Below are 16,764 nucleotides of genomic sequence, written 5' to 3'. Positions count from 1 at the left end.
CAGAGCATTTGCCTAAATGGCCATTGGCCACGCAATTGCTCATCCATTAGTCATTACTATATAAAATATATATATAAATGATAAAAAATATTTAAACATGATGGCATAAATGCTCCTTGCCTTCAAATCTAAAGCAAATGATGCAATAATGTGATTTCTATTTTCTACCACGGTAGCATCAACTTGGTATAGAAATCATTGGATGATGCAACATCCAACTTGATCTTGAAATTAATGGATGATGCAACATTCAAGCAACAACAGCCCTAGTGCATTATTTTATTGAGTTATGCAAGCATGTACTGTGAGTGAAAGGCACTTCATTCGTAAAAAGTAGTTTTGAGGTGAAATAAGCATGAATCTTCCTTTTTTTGCATCTTTTTTAAAAAAACCCAATAAAACCCAAAAAAACCCGGGTTTTTTTAAAAAAACCCGGGCAGGTTGGGCTTTTTTAAAAAAACCCGGGTTTTTCTCAACCCTGGCTACAGGGCGCTCCGACTCTTCAAGCACACGTCGTTGCTCTGATGAATGCCTTTCAGAGTGACTTTGCTTAAATTTTAAAAGTCCTTCTAAACCGTAGCTATAGTTCTCAAATGGCGAAGAAGCTAAAACGAATGACGCTAAAACTGGTGTGTCCACCGTGAGGCTTAATTTGTCCACCGAGATAGCTGGTTAAACCGGACACGTTTGTCCGCTGTCAACAAAATCAAATTTTGAGGCAACCTATTTCATCCCTTGAAAAGATCGAGAGAAATTTTAAAATGCTTGTGGCAACTCTGATCAGCGATTACGGCTCTGTTGTTTTTTTATCTTTTCAGAGGACGAAACCGAGGTACAAAATGTTCAGGGGACGAAATAGGTTGCACCCAACTCCGATCAGCGACTTCAGTTAGTGTTGTATTTTTTCTCGATCTTTTCAGGGTACAAAATGGGGATATGAACTATGAAGTGTTCAGGGGACGAAATGGGTTGCACCCGGTTATGTTTAAGAGTTAGAGTTTGGGCTAGGGTTATTTTGATGGCTGTGGCTATATTTACACTATATAGTGTAATAATAGCATCAATAGTGTTGCCAGATAAGGAATTCTGCCCTAATTTGTGAAAAGTTTAAAGCTGTTGAAAACAAAAACATGTATTTTGGAAAAAGTTTTTAGTTGTGGGCAAATATCAAAACCTTAATCTTATTCCTAACTCTAACCCTTACCTTAACCCTTCCTAACTTTAATCATAACTCTGGCAACACCTGATTGTAACCATGGCATTAGGTGTGGAAAAATAGCCACTTGCTATTTTGATAAACCGAACCTCACTTTCGGGTTAGGGGGCCCCTCCATTACAAATGATCACAAACTGCCATACTGGAATGATCTATTCACTTCCAACTAACATTTCTAGAGAAAATTGTAAAGAAAAAGTCAGGCTTATTTTGGGGTGGCCCATAAAAATCCGGCTGTGTCTATATTTACACTATACAGTATAATAATAGCCTCAATAGTGTTGCCAGATAAGGAATTCTGCACTGATCTGAGAAAAGTGTAAAGCTGATGAAAAGAAAAACTTGTATATATAATTTTGTAAATTTTTGGCAGTGGCTATTTGACCGGCGCCGGTCTTTGAATCTGAAACACTATTTGACCGGTCATGACGTCACTATATAGGCATTTTTTTCTTTTTCTCTTTCGAAGCAAAAGACGAGAAGAGTGCCTATATAAGCTCTAAATTCAACACCTATGTTCAACTGATTCAGTGGCACGTAGGATACGTATCGGGCTGGTGCTCCAGAGGGAATGAGTTCGATACTACAAGGAAGCGTTTTTTTAAATATTTAACTAAATTTTGACCTGAAGTGACTCAATCGATAGGCTTCTGCATATTTGTGGTCAATTTTTAATTTGAGTAGCCTACATCCCTATTTTTTATGTCTTTTCAAATATGAGTAATAAAGTTAAGAGTTTTTTAATTTTCTTGAATTTAAGAATTTCTCTGGATAATTTTCTGTTTGTTATAAGAGGATGTGACCGTATTTGCCGAACGATGCAAAACTGTAATGGGCTGTAGGCTACTCAAATTAAAAATTTACCACAAAAATGCAGCAGCCTAACGATTGAGTCAATATTCCGCCCTGATAGCTCAATTGGTTAGCGCGTCACTTCTGGAACGAAGAAGCTTCAAGATCAAGCGGCGCTGGTTCGACTCTCGGGGTGTGCGCTTGAGCAACGCACGTTAAGGACTGCTCTCCATTCAGCGGCATGTAATGGATGGAATAGTTCCTAGGCAACAAGACTTCAACAATCGGAAAACTTCACTCTGTCAATCTCGGTGACCGGGCCTGCGTCTGTGATTTAAAGCCTTTACAAGTATGCGAAACTGCCAGGATTAAGCTCTGCAAAAAGCTTTCCCAGTTCGAGGATAAAGATTCAATCAATCAATTCGGGTCAAAATTTAGTTAAAAATTAAAAATAATAGAACGCTTCCACATAGTATTATATCGAACTCATTCCCTCTGGAGCACCAGCCGGAGACTTATCCTACGCGCCACTGAATCAGTTGAACATAACTGCTGAATTTAGAACTTATATAGGCACTCTTCTCGTCTTTTGTTTGAAAGAGAAAAAGAAAAAATGCCCATATAGTGACGTCATGACCGGTCAAATAGTGTTTCAGATTCAAAGACCGGCGCCGGTCAAATAGCTACTGCCTAAATTTTTTTAGTCCTGGGCAAAGATCAAAACCCTAATATCTTATTCCTGACTCTAACCCTTACCTTAACCCTCCCTAACTTTAATCCTAACTCTGGCTACACCTGATTATAACCATGCTGTTAAGTGTGGAAAAATAGCCGGAGCTCGTATACCAGCTCCAAATAGCCACTTCCAAAAATTCAATGAATAATTCCAGGTGAAAATTTTGAAATATTTGGGGATCAGCGACTTCGGCTTTGTTCCATTATTTTTTCGATCTTCTCAGATGAATTGGGTTGCATCCCGGATTTATTATGTCTGAAAAAAATTAAAACATAATACACATGTTGAGTAAACAAAAATGTTTTCAAAAAATATTAAAAAAAATTAGATAAACTAAGAGTTTGTCCATCTGAGTTCGACTAGGAGAATTTTTAAAAACGAATTTTTGATCACTTTAATCGCAGCAGATAAGGTGTTGAGTGTCCATTTATGCTAACCTGGTTTGACACAAGGTTTAAGCTTGATGTTGATAAACACCACTCACCTCTAGTTAGTCTTATAGTGTTCTAAATTAAGTAGGCATAGTTGCTGAAGAAAATGTAGCCGAAAGAAACAAATTGGTTACCACACTTTCATTAGTGTCAAACTCAAAGGCCTAGTGTGATCAGAACCTCATCTTCTAATTCCCAAAGCTCAACAACTATGGGACTACTTACCTAAACCAATTTACATGTGAACGACAAAAACCAAAATCAGTATTAGTCCAATAGATCACAGCCTCACCTCTAAATGTAAGCGTTTGTTGTACGGTACTGTATTTGTAAAACCAAGCTTCGACATCAATCTGAAGCTGAAGGTGATGACACAATGAGCAGTGGTCCCATCCACAAATTTGAAAAAAACCTAGATTTTATCTAAAAAAAAACAGATTAGCTAAAAAAAACCTAGATGTTTGTAATAGCTACTGTAATAGGCTACAAAAGAAGCTAATAACTAAGCTTTGATAAAGAATAAAGATAAAGAAGCTTCGATAAAGAAGCTAATAGCTAGCTAATAGAAAGCTTTGAGATGTCTACTACACTTTCTGCTATCTTCAAATTTTGTACCACCCATCGACTATTCAAATACATTTCATTCTACAACATTTTTTTTCTGCAAGTCTTTTTGTCCTTGGAATCGTTTTCCATATGTGTAACGTTGAGGGCAAACAGCCAAACACCCTCCATTACTTCGTTCACCAACTTTGTCTTAGGTTTCCAGCTATGACAGTTTTTCCCCGCTCTTTTCATGGCCTGTTTTGTTATCAACAAATTTTTCACAAAACTCGCAATTGAACCAAAACTAGTGATACTCACTCAGCAGAGCAGCCTGATAACACTTCAATTGAAGTTAACTGAAAGTTACGTATTACCCGTAGCCTACTCAAACTGGAAACTGAATGCTTTATTTGTGATCAGGAGGGGGAACTACCGTAGCTTATAGCTTTCAAATCAGACAGAATTTATTTTGGATAGGCTACGGTATATTTTGTAACGAAATAAAATTTACTAAGAATGAGAATGGTTAATTCAGCTCACGATTCCTATAATTTAATGCAAAATCAATAGATATTTAAGAAAAGTGAAAAATGCAGAAAAAAAAACAGATATGAACGTTTTTTACAAATGAAAATTAAAAACCCAGACAGGTAGCAAAAAACCCACTATCTGAGTTTAAAAACCCAGGAATGGGAGCCCTGACAATGAGTCAGAGAAATTGGTTGGAGACAATGGGTTTAGTTTATCACAGTGTTGCCAAATGAGTATCAATAAATTTCCTCATCACAGATCCAAAATACAAACAAAATTTTCAAATTTCATTCTTCGTAGTTACATTGCATAGGCGAAGTAAAAGAAGGTGTTATTTAAAAAGATCACTGCTTTACCTTAGCAGTGCAAATAAAATTTTTACGATTAAGAAAGCTTTCTCATTAGTTGGGGCCAAACGCATACCCAAAAAAATTTAGGGGGAAAAACAGTTTAATATTTGTTCAAAAATATAGCTACTGAATGCAGCCAAATGCTCATGAAATGCAGGGATATCTAAAGCAGGGGATGCGAAGGCTCACAGCGATTGCCTTATTCTTATGACACAACCAGGGCGGTAGTTTGTAGCGCGTAAAACATGCAGTTCTTTTCACAATTGCAGAAAGTTTTGTTGTGCAGCTGGTTCAGTCAGTTACAGAAGACAGTTAGTAAATGTTACATAGAGCATATTTAAAGAATACTTGTTTGGAAAGACAGTTGAAAAGTTACCAGTTAGCTGTTTTTCTTAACAAAGTCTTTGGAGTAGGCCAGATGTAAAGCAAATAAACGGGTAGTTGAATTAACAAGTAACCATGAGCATGCAGTGAGTATCCAAACCTGATGCTTATAGCACAATACAGGTTATCATAACAAAATTTTTTAAACTACTACCGGTGCGAATTTCCGTTTTACGGTAAACAAAGATTATTTACGATAAACAGAAGCCCTTCTATTGCCAGACGTATTAAAAGCATTCGTATCCCCTCTCTAGGCATCCCTGATGAAATGTCATTCAACATGTAACACAATGTCATTAAAACGTTGTGATAGCATTGTTAGGGACAATTTTTAAATCAAACGTCACATAGAACCGTTGTCTACTGAACCTGACGTCTTACGTCATGGACTGTTGCTAGAAATAAGCAAAGATTGCATCACCTTTGTCACACCTGTGAAACATTACATAATCGTTAAATCTTGAATTATGAGATATGGTGCAAGCCAAATGCAACAAGTGTTTAAATAGCTTCATAATGCTTATCATTATTACGTCACAGAAGCTGCTTACGTGCGTTTGAAATATTGCAATCTATTCTCGTCATTTTAAAATTGTTGCTTGAAAAGTTGGTCGCATATTTAACTGTTTTGCTTAGTGCTTGCCAGCTGGACGAAATTTCCGTCTTTATTTCAGTAATTTGTATTGTAGTGACAAGTTTTAGTGGCCTACGGTGTTGCGTCCCAATTTCGACAGCCTTGAGGCTAATTTTACAGAAATACAATTCTTGTATAGACATTTCAGAAGAGTGTTTCTTTTGGTCATTACATAGAGACGAACGGATCCGGGAACTTTATGCTGACTTTATGTTACAATGTTCCCACGAAGAGATTATGTTTTACCGCTGTGACCAAGCATTAACAAAATAATTATTGGAAGAATACGATAGCAACATGAAATTTTGGTGGTGCGATTCTTTCTGATCATCTCAGTTCTTTTCTGATCATCTCAGTTCTTAATTTTGATCATCTCTTTCTGATCATTCTCATTTCTTTCTGATCATCTCAGCGAAAACAATAGCTTACATGTCAACATAGCCATAGTCGAGAAAGAAATGGAAGCGACAAAACTCGTTAAAGGGATGCTAAAGCAGGTGTCACCAACTAGCGGGCCGCATGCGGCCCGCGGAAGGTATCAGCGTACAAATATAACCAAAAATACTTTTCTTGAGGAGTTAAAGAGCATGAAGGCAAAAACTTTCTAGGAATTAGCATATTTTTGCTTTGCATACGATTTCACCGACCAATCAGATTGTCGTTCTAGGTGGAGGTCGCTTAAAGTTATTCCAATGCGATGTCCAACTACACTGTCCCAGTGATTGATAAAAATGTTTGTTTACGAATTTCGAAATTGTCTGTGAGCATAGAGTTGCTTATGTTAAGTTTGCAAATTTCATGTAGGCCTAAACACTATTGTGCGTTTCACCGTTATTGTGTTTCATGAGCAGTGTTTCCTTTATGCAAGTTTTTGTTGGTAAAATAGGTCGGTACATGGCCACCTGGAGATGTGGCCTGATTTGTCACTTTTGAAGATTTTGATTACAGCTACTGCTAGTGGTTGACTGACATTTTTTGAGTTTTTTTTACTTTTTGCTGTCTCCTAACCCAGTAAACATTTTTCCTTGGCCCAACGTAGGCTGACGGTTGTTCGGGTTGGCTGAGGGTAGTGTAGTTTTGCCAACTTTGCCAACTTTTGAAATATTTTAATTGAAGATACCTTCGAAGAATTGTTTAAGTTTGCTTCATCGTATTCCTTTTACAATTGTAATGGGACAATGAAAATGCAAAAAAACTTAGAATTAGAAAGTCGGTTTTTCCAATGTTGGTGTGCAGTTGTACAGAACGTTGGGCCAACGTCATTATTTGCGGGCGAACTACGGTAACCCCTCAATTTTTTTACGTTATTGCTATAAGTAAAAAAAAAATTTGAAATGTTTTTCTAAATCATGCATCATTATGAGGATCACTAATTCTGAAAAAAAAACACTAATTTGCAAATTTAGCTGCAGTTTTTCAAGTTTGTTAGCAGCAGCTAGTTTTTTTAGTGTTCTACTATGGCTCTATATAACTATACTCTGCCTTCTTAAAATTGATCAGGGCTGTAGTTTCATCTCGCAATTTTTACGTGCTCCGTTCATTTTTGTTTTCGAAGGTTTCATTTTATTTTCGAAAAAAATTATGACAACACTGAGCTGAATAATTGGACACAGTTTCCCGTACCATGTGTTTCAGGCAAGCACTTTAAAAAAACCATAAACATCTTATAACAACTAGACAGCGCATCTCGATTGAAGAAATTAAAAAAAGGCATTCGCCATTGTTACTGTCTCAAATTTGCGTGAAAGCTGCGCTGTTACAGCCAAGCCATACAACAAAATCTGTCATTTTTACACTGATTCAACGTCTACAGACGTTTGTTAAGACAGAATTTTTGTTAAGCGTTTTACGAACCAATTTAGCTTGTATTTGCTTGCAAGTTTTCTTACCAATGCGGTAAAACCTAATTTTTAAATAACATTTGTAGCCTACACAGTTTTGACTAGTGTAAAAATATGATTATTGGTAACGGTGCATTCAAACACATGATCCGAGAGATTGGTAAATATCTTGGAATAATATTTACTGCTTTTATCATCTGAATTGTATTTTCTTCGTTTTCTACATCCATATGCACAGCACACCATATCTAAAGCATTGACAAACGCGAGTAATTGGTACATTGTAAAAAATGGCGGACATCTGAACGTGCTTTTTCAAAATTCGCTATAAAGAGATGACGATGCGCATGCGCAGTCAGAAACTACAATTGTCTGTGACGTGAATCGTAAAAAACGCGCGAAAACCCAAATGGAGTTGGACGCCAGTCGCCATTTGCATTTGCACTTTTGTCTTGTTCGCTTGCAGAATCAATGGAAGTTTATTTGTCAAGTTTTCTTCCGTATTTGAGTTCATAGCAAAGTAGTCACTTGCCTAATGTCCCTACCATGTTTAAATGCCCCAGTTGAATGACTTTTTAGTACGGATAGCTTGAAGAACATTAAAACTGACTACAGGAACAGTTTAAAGTCAGAAAGTTTAGTTGGTTTGCTACACACCCAAGGTATGAAGTCAGCTGACAAACTGGGATTAAGGGATCGAGCTAAATTGTTGCAGTTGGCAAGGGCTCATGAAGAGTTCAGCTACAGATGCTGAAGCACATGAACTAATCAACTAATTACTAGTCGAATTAGCTCTCATGAATAAGTCGATAGTCGTGCACAGTTTATGTCATTTTTAGCATGTGATAAGCATTGGGAAATCTTCACTGTATCCCTGTAATGTTAAACATCACTGTAATTTAACATACCGTACTGCTTTTTGCTGTGAGACTTTGCCCACTAATACAACAAAGTTATGTAGAATGGTTTTTGCTAGTGTTGTTGTTTAAACCGCTTAACTCTTGCTTTTTGTTTCAGAACGTGAAACTGTTTGAATGTAATAATGATTTAGGGAACTTTGATGTAATCTAGGAATTTTTAGACGTAGCTTTGGGGACTTTCAGGTTTTCATTTATGAGAGCACTGCCCAAATGAATGATCATCATGAAACTCAGGTAAGGTTTATTGCAGTTGACTCTAATCTATTCTTCAGGGTAAATTATTTAATACTTTTTACGGCAATTACGTGACCTGTTTATTGGTTTTGAAGTAACATTTTTAGAAGTAGCCTACTCGATTTTTTCAAAAAGTGGTATCTTCACTTTCAAGTGGCATAAAAATGACTATTATGTCAACGAGAAGTTTTTTATCAGGATTCGAATGTTGCTACTATCACCGCATTATGTATATACCACAAGTTTTTTGCAGATTGTTTTATGAAGTAGATTGCGCGGCATCGGATGCAACCTAATTAGTACCACCATGAACAATTCGTACCGTCAGTTCGTACCTTGAAAAGATCGAAAAAAAAAAAGCCGAAGTCGCTGATCACAGTTTCTGCAAATATTTTAAAATTTTTCCGCAAACAAACAAAAACTCTTAGGATCATTTAAAGAAATTTTTAAATGTTTGCGGAAACTTTGATCAACCCTAATCCCGAACCCTTTTAAAATGTTTGCGGAAACTCTAATCAAGCCTAACCCTTTTAAAACGGTAGGCCTACCGTACCTCTAAATACCCATTGTCAGGCATAGTAGGCTTTTTGGGGGTTTGTGGAGCATTTTCAGGGGTTGTCAGGTATTGTGGAGTAGGCTAACTACTTTCAGGCATTGTTGGGAATTTCCAGGCATTGTCGATCATTATCAGTAGTTGACGGGTTTGTTAGGCATTATAGCATTTTCAGGGGTTGTCAAGCATTGTAGAGTAGCTACTTTCAGGCATTGTCGGTAATTTCAAGGCATTGTCTAGGATTTGTCTAATGCCTGACAATGGGTATTTAGAGGTACCCCTTTTTAAATGTTTGCGGAAACTGCGAGTGCGATCGGCGACTTCAGCAAGCTCTTAGGATCATTACCAGAAATTTTAAAATGTTTGCGGAAACTGTGGAAAAATGGAAACTGCGATCAGCAACTTCGGCTTTGTTCTATTTTTTTTTCACTCGATCTTTTCAGTTTGTTTGTTTGCGGAAGCACCCTAAACCTTAACCCTTTTAAAATGTTTGCGGAAACTGCGTTCAGCGACTTCGGCAAACTCTTAGAATCATTACCGGAAACTTTAAAATGTTTGCATTACCGGAAATTTTAAAATGTTTGCATTACCGGAAATTTTAAAATGTTTGCGGAAAAACGGAAACTGCGATCAGCAATGTTCTATTTTTTTCTCTCGATCTTTTCAGTTTGTTTGTTTGCGGATACCGATGCCTAGCTAATCGATATCTAATCCTTTTAAAATGTTTGCGGAAACTACGATCAGCGACTACAATCAGCGACTGCTTTTTTAATTTTTTCTCTTGATCTTTTCAAGGTAACTGAGGGTACGAATTGTTCATTAGGGTGGAGTGAAAAATAAAAAAAATTGAATTTCAAAAAGTGGTCTTGATATATGGCCCCAAATATCAAATGAAATACTTCTATCATAATTTTGGGTTCTTGCACCCTCTAGTGGCCGTGCAATTTCACCAAACGAGCTGAAAATAGCTAATTTTGCCATATCTTGATAACTGCTTATACTAGAAAGTTAGTTTTTGGCTTAAATGCTGCAGAAGTAACATGTTTCTATCTTATTTCCAAAGAACTTTCTCTTAAAAATGTACAGAAAAAAGTTACAAGCAAATTACTGATTTTTTAAAGTAAAATCAAGCACTGATGCAGTGGGTGCGATGTCAAAAGTGTATAATGATTGATCTTATGACTGTGAAACATACCCCATCAAGTAGAACTACTTTTAAAAACTTACTCAAACAAATGAAGTCCTCTTCTAGTATAAATACACTTGATCTTAGCAATCAAAGAATCAATAAAACAGTCTAGTTTCAAAGTGGACTTCGAGTAACCCACTATTTTTATGGCTGATTCACACTGTCACAGTTCGGCTTCAATGCGGCAGAATATAGTTTTGTTTTAGAAATTCTTAAATAAACTGAATTCATTGTGTGCATATTTAATTTGTATTTCAAATGTCATATTGGAGTCAAAACGCTTAGTGTGAATCAGTCCTTCACATTCTTACAGACATGCTGTTGTATGGTTTGTATCACACAACTCCATATTGAAAACACAAAAATTTCAAAGCTGGTTTCAGCATCACACAGTATTAGTCTGCACAAACGTTAAAATCGTGTTTGGTATTGAAGAATTTCGTCAGCTTTCGGGACTTTAGTTTTTGTCTGATAGTGATGAGGCCATCTCTACGTTTTAATCCAAATACATGAGCAGATGCTTGATATCTTTGAGGTTTAAGTTGACAACTTGGTGAAAATATTTAGCCTTGATGTTAATAACTGGAATTTGGAACAATCTGATGTTGGTATCAATGTTACTGTTTGGAGGTTTGGGTTCATTTACATACCCACCTTCAAAGTTGTCAATTGGAATGTGGTATTGTGCGTTTGATTTACGCATATCTGTGATCTTGTTTATTGCAAGTCTTCAGAGGTTACACTGCAGTTGGTTGGATAATTCAGCTAAAAACAAAAACGGAAATAATTGTAACGAACACTTCATAGGTGTCATGAAAACAGGGTGGGCAAAACATATTTTGTTAAAATAAAGCCCACCCGGCCCACCCTATTTCGACACCTATGTACGCTGGTAGCCTGGTACGCACCGCGACTGTTTGATGGGACTGCTTTCTATGCTGTTTTAACGATCTCGGCTTATGCATTTCAACATCCATCTGTTCTATTGCAGTTCAAACAACTGTGTCGTATCTAGGAGGAAAAAGCCTATACGACACGGTTAATCGATTGATGCCTCAGGTGATGTTAAACGAAGTCGCAAGTTACGTCTCGCGGACCGGGAAGGGGAAAATACATTAACTGGAGAGAAAAAGTTTTCTTTTGATTCCATGCAAAACTTAAAGAACATGGTCGTAGGTAAGTGTTTGTTTAAGTTTTGTATTCACCTCTTGTTGGTATGATATCGTCTCCAGAAAGAATACTTACTGTTCATGATTAATTTTCAATGAAATAACAACCTTGGATATATCATAAGTTTTGCAGCATCTGAAGTTTACCTTTTTCGTAATCTTTTTTGTCAATTTGCTGTTTACTATCCCTGATTAATGCCTCAGTCTAGATCTAGTTGAAAAACACCTGCTGTTTACTCGTGTGCAGTAAAAAAGATGAGATTAGAAAGTTGATCTGGCCGATTTCGCAGGGAAGGGTGGCCTTGCGAAAAGGTCAGGAAGGCCGACCTTCCTGGGTTCGGCGGCTATGCTTATGGTGATGTCCTCGCTTTTATTTTTATTACAGCTCTCCTGATGATCGTGCCACGCACGTGAAACAGACTGTAGACTCTGTAGAGCAACGTTCTTAACCTTTTCTGACCCGTTACCCCACTTTAAGCAATTAAGCATGTTGGGCATCTTAAATCTATTATTTGTCTATTAAATCCCATAACCTTGTCCATTTGCCCTGCAAGCAGTTCAAGGCGTTTATGTCAGAGAAAAAGTCGCACAAATAAGCAACCTTCGACAAGAACACGTTGTTCTGCATCTTCTCGTGAAGACTTCCAAACAGCAGCATAAAATTAATTCCATTCGTACCAATTTTATTAGTCTTTGGCAATCAATTGAATGGAATAGCCAAAGCCAAACCCAACAATGATTTAAGTTTGATTAAAGATTGGTAATAATTTGCACTGTCCTGCTCATTGCCCTCTGGAAGACCTCAAACTTCCCCAGATTGAGTAATTACCCACAGGTTAAGAGCCGCTGGCCACTGCTGTAGATGATTGTGTAAAAATAAAAATCGATGTAACATTATTTGTTTACAAAACTGCTTTACTTATAGATGTTGTCCAGAGCAATACGAAATCATGCACTCTACAAGAAATCGACCACAAACTGGGCGACTGGTTTAAGACGTGGGAAGACCGCGATGGGGGCCGGCATAAACGTCTTGCTACTAAAAGTACTGCGGGTATGTTCATTTGTTCTCTCCGTCACTGACAAATCGTTACTATTCTCTCAATAAGGGCAATAAAAGCATTTTTATTTACTTAACCAGCGATTAGTTTATTGCTGGAGCAGAACTTCAAGAAATATACACACATTTTAAGACTTGACTTCGAAGATCTATCAAACGATAACAATAATAATTTGCACTGGTTAGAGAAGGCAAACCGCATTATCACGATTAACGAATGTGCATTAATGTTAGAGGTTGATAGAACATAACGGTATACCCATTCCCCACCCCATCGTATAGGCTACGAATTACAGAATTAAAACATACTGAGGAATGTTAGGATGTATTAAAAAAATGCTTGTTATTGTAACATAACCGGGTGTTGCATACACATCCATGGGATATGTAGCAATTAGAGTCTGTTCTTTCACGGTGCTGTAAACACGACCTAATTTGCACTGTACAGTATATTTTCTTTCATCCCTGCTTTCTTTACAAATGTTGCATATTGTTTTATAGGTACTTGCGTTTGAGCCGCCACAGATCACGTTGTTACATCCAGGCGCAGTCTTCTGATGAGGCATGAAGTACCTCAGTCCACTGTGTTTTTAGACTTTTATGCATGTCTTGTCGTAGCTGTGAATTGTGCATGGGTGGTGCATTTTACCATTCGAATAAATGTATTTTTCAACAACTTTACGTTTGTTTACATCATTGACTTAAATTTGCTCAGTATAAGAAGATGGTCATCGTATTGGCATATTGGATCATCAGGACAGTGTCAACTTGAAATTGCAGGTTAAGTTTAACCAACGTTGCTCAACTACAACGATTAGTGCAAAATATGTATGGCCAACTGCGACGAAAAGTGCAAAGTGCGTTTGGCCAGCGTATGTACCAACGATGAACTACGTTGGCAGTAGAGTTGGGATTACGTAGGCCCAAAGATTTTAAAATAAGTCGGCTCAACTGCGACGAATGGTGCAAAATACGTTGGGCCATCGTAGGGTACCAACGATGAACTACGTTGGGTGCAGAGTTGGAATAACGTTGGTCCAAACATTTTAAAGAAGTTGTCCCAACTGCGATGAATGGTGCAAAATACGTTGGGCCATCGTAGGGTACCAACGATGAACTACGTTGGGTGCAGAGTTGGGATAACGTTGGTCCAAACATTTTAAAGAAGTTGTCCCAACTGCGATGAATGGTGCAAAATACGTTGGGCCATCGTAGGGTACCAACGATGAACTACGTTGGGTGCAGAGTTGGGATAACGTTGGCCCAAACATTTTGAAGAAGTTGTCCCAACTGCGACGAATGGTGCAAGATACGTTGGGTCAACTTCGGCCACAACGTAGTGCCAACGGAGGAGCATTATTTTACCAACTGTCACACTACGTTGGGCCGAAGTACAATGTTTGCTGGGAATGGTATAAAAGCTTTTTGTTGCCTTGGGGAAGCAATAACAAATGAGAAAAAGTAAGTTGAAAAACGCTGAACCAGACTGTTATTGAAAAATTAACAGCCTGACTTAAATCTTCAAAATCAAATTTTCTATGTTTTTCAACATGTAAGGATGTTAAAACTTATTGTGTTATCTGGGGAAAACAGTAAAGAAAGCGAAAAATTTAATTTTTAGAAAAATGTATTTAAACATTCGCCCAAAGTTAGCAAAATCTGGAAATTTCTGCAAAATGTGACTAATCAGGCCGTATCTTTAGGTACGGTAGCTATGGTCGGTATGCAAAGTCAATCTATAAAAAATTGGCAAAATACTATATTTTTAAAAATTTGAAGACTTTTTTTGGTTGTAATACGAAAATATTTAGCTTAGTAGGCTACTGCAAAATGTTGTTAATCAACAATTCTTGTCATGCTGATCAGCACCACAAGTGATAGCTGTCTAATAATCAAAGAAAGACGGTTTTAGAGATTCTCACAAAAAGTATGAAAAACCAATTCATTGCTTTTTTAGAGGGAGCACTGCTCATGAGTTAGGATAAAAACGTTTTTTTTCGGTGATTTCCACAAGCGTTTGTTTCATGGTGCCTGGTTTCTTTCTCCCTATTATTGGAGCCTATTTTTCACTGATATGTTTGCAGGTCACTATTGTTGCCTGTATTGCGATGTGTCAAACATTTCCTTGTTTACTGAAACTGTTAATTGCAAGATATCTTTTTTGAAGCGAAGTGACGACACCACTCTTGCTTGGCGATGAATATTCTGATGAAACCGCTCGCCTCGGTAGAAGTGCCCAAAACAAGTGGCCTTGTTTATTAGGCAATGTTAAAGAAGTCAAAAGTGTTGTTAAATGAACTTGCCCTGGCAGTAGCGTTGTTCAACTAATTTTGTTGCTGCGGTATTCTAAGATAAATATTAACATGTAACGCTGGATATTGGGTAGGCTACGAAATGAATTCTTTTCTAGCATAAGAGTCAATCAACCTAAAATTTTATTAGTGCGGCCCGCCACAGCTCTCCTTAATGCTAAAGTGGCCCGCATGCCAACAAGGTTGGTGACCCCTGTACTAAAGGAAAAACTTGACTTGGCGATTGTACACGTTCTTTGTGTTTATGTTGCTAGCATAAAACGATTTCCAATAAAAAAAAATTTCCATTGCAGTCTGATCAGCATTCCGGGCGTGCTTTTGTCAGCGCTTTCAAAACGGGAATGGACGTGAGCAACAAAGCGTGCGACTGTACAGTCTACGTCACTATAGACTAGCAATCAGCTGATCGAGCAATTGTTGTTACTGCGGGCGATTTAACTGTAGGCTATGTATGTAGGTAGGCTACATCAAAACACCCGATTTCAACATCAAACAGTTTGCTGAAAACATCAGACGTGGTAACTTGCTTTTGTTATTGCTGTCGATAGCGTTGTTTTCTCGAGCAGTGTTTTCACTTTTTGGTCATATTGAAAAAATTAAAAATATAGAAAACATTGGACTTTGGGCCTTGCCCATTGAAAACAAATTTCTTTCGGTAATTTTTTTTTTGATGAAATGTATTCTTGAATGTTCAATTTACGCATTTTAATGCTTAAATCCCGATTGAAAATTTCATTTAGTAAGTTAAGCTTTTTTAACCCTTGAGATCGAAATAAGTTATTCAGTTCAAAAAATTCAACACCTTCAGAAAAATTTAAGATAAAAGGGAAATAAAAACGTTACAAACAAAAAAGCATCACATATTCAAGTAATAGCTTTATTAGCCCATATAGCCTTAGCTGATATTCTTAATATCTGTATAAATAGACACTTGCTATGACGATTGGCCATGGTGTGTTATTAAGAGTGCTAATGGTCGTGAGGGGAACATAATTTAATGGGTTTATCTCATTGCATAAAAGAGCAAGGCAGACAAAGAAAACCCCACAAAGAGATCTTGCCTTAAACTTCCGTTGGCTACGTCCCTCATTCTCATGTGCAAGCAAAAGCTGTTTGGTTGGTGCTTTCTCTTGACTTAGCCTACTTTCACAAAAACAAAGTTTCTTAAATCGCTAGGTAGCCTACATCACTTTTTACCGGTTTTTAAATTTCCCTCAATTGAGGAGTAATTTTTCAGTACCGTATCTAACAAAACTGTTTTTGAAAACAGAAAAATTAAAAAAAGAGCATATCTGTACACTTTAGATACTTTGATTCGATATTTAGTGTCATTACGATTAGCTGCGCCTTATAGTGTGGTACGTATCAAGATTTTCTCGTATCAGACCAGAGGCTGGCTGACAGGTAACAGCAAGTTATTTGGTGCGATAACAGGAACTTCCAGTACGGTACTAAAGATAGCAATGCTCCCTATTCTCGCGTTTATTCTGTATGGTAACCTGCTGTTATTCACATCTAATTGTGCTACCGGACGACAACTTGGCTATTTCCAGCTGGGTGTTTCATTTTTCACGATTTTTTAAATCAAAAATGCTACAGCATAGCTAACAGAAAGACCTTGGCTGTTGAATAATACACAAAGTCTAATACATCCATTAGCCAGACTAACACAGTGGGAAACTTATGAATTTTCAAAACGAAAACAAAATAGGCATAATTTAATAGCCAACGCCTAGCCTATGGTAGGTATCGAATTTAATCGAATTATATCGAATTTAATACGAAAATTAATGCTCAGAAGACTAAATCAATGATAATTTCAAAATCACCAGACACTCCAGTACTCCAAATTATAATTGACAATCA

At 37.2% G+C, this 16,764-nt stretch overlaps 1 long non-coding RNA gene across 1 annotated transcript; it reads left to right on the top strand.

Annotated features, from left to right (window-relative positions):
- The first annotated feature begins 8,139 nt into the window (after positions 1-8,139).
- Positions 8,140-13,267, top strand: LOC145785853 (uncharacterized). The gene is made up of 4 exons (XR_014291221.1): positions 8,140-8,615; positions 11,349-11,533; positions 12,452-12,580; positions 13,088-13,267. It is a non-coding gene; the product is annotated as an uncharacterized LOC145785853 (long non-coding RNA).
- Positions 13,268-16,764: the final 3,497 nt, after the last annotated feature.

Source organism: Aplidium turbinatum, chromosome 16 (genome assembly GCF_918807975.1).
Source record: "Aplidium turbinatum chromosome 16, kaAplTurb1.1, whole genome shotgun sequence".
Taxonomy (NCBI): domain Eukaryota; kingdom Metazoa; phylum Chordata; class Ascidiacea; order Aplousobranchia; family Polyclinidae; genus Aplidium; species Aplidium turbinatum.
The sequence above is the reverse complement of the archived record's forward strand: the minus strand, read 5'-3'. Positions and strand labels throughout refer to the sequence as shown.